Source organism: Canis lupus, chromosome 14, assembly GCF_011100685.1.
Source record: "Canis lupus familiaris isolate Mischka breed German Shepherd chromosome 14, alternate assembly UU_Cfam_GSD_1.0, whole genome shotgun sequence".
NCBI classification, from domain to species: Eukaryota; Metazoa; Chordata; class Mammalia; order Carnivora; family Canidae; genus Canis; species Canis lupus.
The window spans coordinates 5,235,306-5,241,354 of NC_049235.1; positions in this window are offsets into that span (position 1 = coordinate 5,235,306).

Genomic DNA, 6,049 nt, shown 5'->3' on the forward strand with positions numbered 1-6,049 from the left:
ATAAAAGGTAAAACTATAAAACTTTTAGAATATAACAATGAAGAAAACCTAGATGACCTTGGATTTGGAAATGAGTTTTCACATACAACACCAAAAGGGCAATGTATGAAAGGAAAAAATTGATAAGCTGGACTTTATTAAAATTAAGAATTTCTAATCTGCAAAAGACACTGTTAAGAGATGAAAGGACAAGTCACAGACATGGAGAATATATTTTTAGAATATCATCTGATAGAGGCCTCCTTGTATCCCAAACAGAAAAAGAACTCCTAAAACTCAACAATAAGAAAATAAATAACCCAATTTAAAAATGGGTGAAAGGGCAGCCCCGGTGGCGCAGTGGTTTAGCGCCACCTGCAGCCCAGGGCGTGATCCTGGAGACCCTGGATCGAGTCCTACATCAGGCTCTCTGTATGATGCCTGCTTCTCCCTCTGCCTGTGTCTCTGCCTCTCTTTCTCTCTCTATGAATAAATTTTTTAAAAATCTTTAAAAAAATAAAAATAAAAATGGGTGAAAGATACCAAAAACATTTTTCACAGAACTAGAACAAACAATCCTAAAATTTGTAAGCAATCACAAGAGACTCCAAATGGCCAAAACACATCATAAAAAAGAAAAACAAAGCTGGAGGTACCACAATTCTAGATACCAAGTTATATTACAAAACTGCAGTAATCAAAACAGTATGGTACTGGCACAAAAGCAGACACATAGATCATGGAACAAGACAGAAACCCCAGAACTAAAACCATGTCAATTAATCTTTGACAAAAGAGGCAAGAATATACAATAGGAAGAGGACAGTCTCTTCAACAAATGGTGTTGGGAAAACTGGACAGGAACATGCAAAAGAATGAAACTGGACCATTCTCTTACACCATTCACAAAAATAAATTCAAAATGGATGAAAGACCTAAATGGGAGACCTGAAACCATAAAAATCCTAGGAAAGAGCACAAGCAGTAATGTCTCTGACATCAGTCATAGCAATTATTTCTCCAGATATGTTTCCTAAGGCAAGGGAAATAAAAACAAAAATAAACTATTGGTACTACATCAAAATAAAAAGTTCCTGCACAGCAAAGGAAACAACCAACAAAACTAAAAGACAATCTACTGAATGGATAAGATATTTGCAAATGACATAACTAATAAGGGGTTAGTATGTAAAATATATAAAGAATTTATACAACTCAACATTCAAAAAATAGCCCAATTTAAAAATGGGCAGAAAACATGAACAGACATTCCTCCAAAGAAGACATCCAGATGGCCAACAGACACTCATCAACGTCACTCACAAACAGGGAAATGCAAATCAAAACTACAAAGGGTGCCTGGGTGGCTTGGTTGGTAGAGCATGCAACTCTTGATCTTACGGTCATGAGTTCAAGCGTATGCTGGGTGTAAAGCTTACTTTAAAAAAAACTGCAATGAGATATCAACCTCACACCTGTCGAATGGCTGAAAACAAAAACACAAGAAATAACTAGCGTTGGGGAGCATGTGGAGAAAAAGAAACACTCATGCACTACTGGTAAGAATGCAAACTGGTGCAGTCACTATGGAAAACAGTATGGAGATTCCTCAAAAAGTTAAAAATAGAACTGTCCTACAGTCCAGCAATCAAACTACCAAGTATTTACAAAAATATATATATAAAAATACTAATTCAAAAACTAATTTTTTCTGCTTTCCCATCTGACTTTATTTCACTTTTCTATAAAAACTCCTCTATAATTTCACAATTTAACAAAAAGTTTAAAATCCAGGACAGGAAGGACAGAAACAATCCTGTAACTTATTACAAACATGATTCTCCTTTATTCCTTTTATTCAGGAGTTGGTCTCAGGCTAATGAGTATCCTAGTTCCTAGTGAGACACATTCTTTGTAAAAACCCTGATGGGGGGATCCCTGGGTGGCGCAGCGGTTTGGCGCCTGCCTTTGGCCCAGGGCACGATCCTGGAGACCCGGGATCGAATCCCACGTCGGGCTCCCGGTGCATGGAGCCTGCTTCTCCCTCTGCCTGTGTCTCTGCCTCTCTCTCTCTCTGTGACTATCATGAATAAATAAATAAAATCTTTTAAAAAAAAATTAAAAAAAAATTTAAAAAACCCTGATGGGAAAAAAAAAAAGGTATTCGATACCTTTTGCTTTCAGGTGTCGGTTTACATTTTGTTCAGGAGATAGCAAAACACAGGGATTTGCACTGGGGGCAGGGGGCTTAACACTTAATTCAAAAGGATACATGCACCACTAAGTTTATTGCACCATTATTTAAATTACCCAAGATACGGAAGCAGCCCAAGCATTCATCAATAGACGAATGGATAAAGAAGATATGGTAAACACACACACACACACACACACACACATATGCACGCGCACACACACACACACACACACAGGAATAATATTCACTCATTAAAAAAAGAATGAAATCTTGCCATTTGCAACAACATGAACGGAGCTAGAGAATATAATGCTAAGCGAAATAAATCAGAGAAAGACAAAAACCACATGATTTCACTCATATGTGGAATTTAAGAAACAAAACAAATTAACAAAGGAAAAAGAGAGAGAGACAAATCAAGAAACAGACTCTTAACTATAGAGAACAAACTGGTGGTCACCAAAGTGGAGGTAGGTGGGAGGATGAGTGACATAGGTGATGGGGATTAAAGAGTACACTTATCATAATGAGTACTGAGTAACGTACCGAATTGTTGAATCACTATATTGTATACCTGAAACTAATACAACATTGTATATTAAATATATCAGAATTAAAATAAAAACTTAATTAAAAAATGAAAGACAAAGGAAGGAAATATCTAAACAGACATCTCACCCAAGAAGATACATAGATAACAAACAAGGATATGAATAGATGTTGAACATCATATGTCACTAGGGAATGCCAAGTTAAAACAAGATATCACTACATATCTATTAGAATCGCTACTGTCTAAAGGAAATCTGACAATACCACATGCTGGAGAGGATGCAGAGCAAGAACTCCCATTCATTGTTGGTGGGAATGTATAATGGTACAGCCATGGCGAGTGACGGTTTGGCAGTTTCTTACAAAGCGAAACATAGTTTTACCATAGTATCCAGCAAGTGCATTCCTATGTATTTACCCAATTGAAATGAAAACTTTCATCCACACAAAACCTGCACAGGAATGATTATACCAGTCTTACTTACAATTTCCAAAAACTGAAAGCAATGAAGGGGTCCTTCAATAGGTGAATGGAAGTGTATCTAGCTGGCTCAGTTGTTAGAGTATTTATTTACTTAAATAAATAAATATTTTTTTAAAGTGAATGGATAATCAAACTGCATTCCATATAATGGAATATTATCCAGTGATAAAAATAAATGAGCTCTAATACCATGAAAAGACATAGAGGAAACTAAAATGCATACCGCTAAGTGAAAAGAGGCTACTCCAAAAAGGCTAAATAAATACTGTTAGGATCCCAATGATACAACATTCTGGACAGGGAAAAAACACACAGACATTAAAAATATCAGTGACCAAAAGTATATATATCAATGATTACCAAGAACTCAGGGCAAAGGGGAGAACTCAGGGAACTTAGGGTAGTGGAACTATTCTATATGACAGTGTACTAATGGACACATGACATGCATTTGTCAAATCAAAATCCCGTAAAACTATACAATACAAAGAGTGAATCTAATGTAAACTGTGGACTTCAGTTAATAATAATATACCAATATTGGTTCATTAATCAAATAGATCACACTATTGCATGATATTAATAACAGAGGGAATTCTGAGAGGAGAGATATATGGAACTCTCAACTATCTCCTCAACTCTGTAAATCTAAAACTGTGCTAAAAAATAAAGCCAATTGATTTTCTTTAAAATACTTGGAGGCTTAAAACAACAATGGTTTCTTCCTTATTCACAATTCATGTCCGTGGAAGGTTGGCGGACTTTTCCTCACTGGGGACAGCCTGTCTGATGGAGGCTCCCCATCTTTAATATCACCAGGCACCAGGGCAGAAATAAAATAGAAAATCATGCAATGGCTCTTAAAGCTTTCTCCCCAGGAGTGCAACACTTCTGCTCATATTTTACTGTGAGCAAATCATATAACCAAGCTACCCTCAAATGGGTGGATAATGAACTCTTATCTTGTGCCCAAAAAAGGAAAATCAGAATATGTGTCATTAGTCCTAAAGACTACAATTGCTTTCTTCCTATTCTTTCTCCGATATCATCACAAGGACACAGGGCAAGACACTTGTGCACAAGAAACTTCAGGGCCAAATGTAAGGAAACAGCTGCTCTGAAACAGAAGTTCTGCAAGCCCACTAATCCCTACTTGCTCTACCTCAAGCAAATGCCCCCTGCCTAATTGCTTCTTCACTCTGAAATCCCTCCTGAAAACCCTAGCTCTTTTATGAAGATCTCCCTTGGATCAATTTACACAAGGGATTCTAAAGAAAGGCAGAAGCAAGACTAAGAAAAGCCTTTGTAGGTAAGAAGATCAAGGGCCTCAGGACCAGACTTCAGTCCACTGAGTATTGCTCTGCAAGCTGCTTGACTGGTCTCTTTACCTGCTGTCACCTAAGTGGATGGCAGGCTACAAAAGGTTAAAACTGGTTAAACTTTTGTTCTGCTCATGGTGGTCAAGAATTAGTGGTTAAAACTGTAAACTTTTGTTCTGCTCATGGTGGTCAAGAATGGCTTAAGTATTCTAAAGCTGAGATAAATGGATGAAAAAGTATTATTATGGACTACTTGATGTACATGTGACAAAAATTTTACTCTAACAGGGGGGCCTGGCTGGCTGGCAGTACACTGTGCAATTCTTGATCTTGGCTTGGTAAGTTGAAGCCCCATGTTGGGTGTAGAGGCTACTTTAAAAAAAAATTATTCTAACTAGCTTAAATAAAAAAGAATGAAAAAAAAAAAAAAAAGAATGAGCTGGTCTATATAACCAGGAAGTCCAAAGGGCAGGGCTCAACCTCAGAAATGTCTAGATTCAGGGATTGATTTAAACAATATCATCAGATTCTTTCTCTCCTTCTCTCTCTTCCCCCATCCATCCCCAATCTCCAGCTCCACCCTCGTTAATTGATTTTGCTTTTCTATGTTGATTTCATTCTCAGGTAATTTTCCCCCATGTGCTACAAAATTGGCCACTTCCACCTCTAAACTTAGTGAATTTAATCTATCCCAGACTTTAGTACTTGCAGGAAAAGAGAGATAGAGAGATAGAATGCTTCTGTTACTGGTTCCAGCTAAGTACTAGAAGGATGCTGATTGATCCAGCCTATGTCATATGACTATCTTTGGATCTATCTCAAATCTATCTCAATGGACACCACTTCCTGATCTCACTGAATCCACATGGAATAGGCTTCTTGTTAGAAAATAGATCTGTTTCCATAAGGGAGAAGAAAGAAAGAGACTAACACTATCACTATCAGAGCCTATGGAAATGGGGAGAGAGGCTCATGCAAACACACACACGTAAACACATAAACATATTCACACAGCCCTTCCATCCACAAACTACCCATCTTGACTATGTGTTAATGGCTCCAAGATCTTCTAAGGTTGAAAATGATACAATTATTCCTCTGGAGCTGCAGCCCTGCTCCCATCCTCCATGAAAATGGGATTTGCTGTGGACACTCAGCTTCTCCTTGGATGAACACATTTGTGATATGTATATGAGCCCCATCCCTCACCAAGAGCCCATGAGCATCTTAAAGAAAACACAAGTCTGTGTTTTTCTTTACATTCCATCACATGCCCCAGAAACAGTCATTCAACCAGTGTTGAATGGACTCCTGGGTCCATGGATCCATGGATACACAGAATTAGGAGTTTCGGAGAAAGTAGAAGACCTGTCACTGACTCTAGGATCTTTTTATGTTGTCAAGGACACTTAGAATGTCTTTTAACAGAACAGAATAGCTTTACAAATAAAGCAGCAACAATCATAAATTAACTTCATATGATTTGAATCTGATAGTGATCAGAAGATGCCAAGTAAT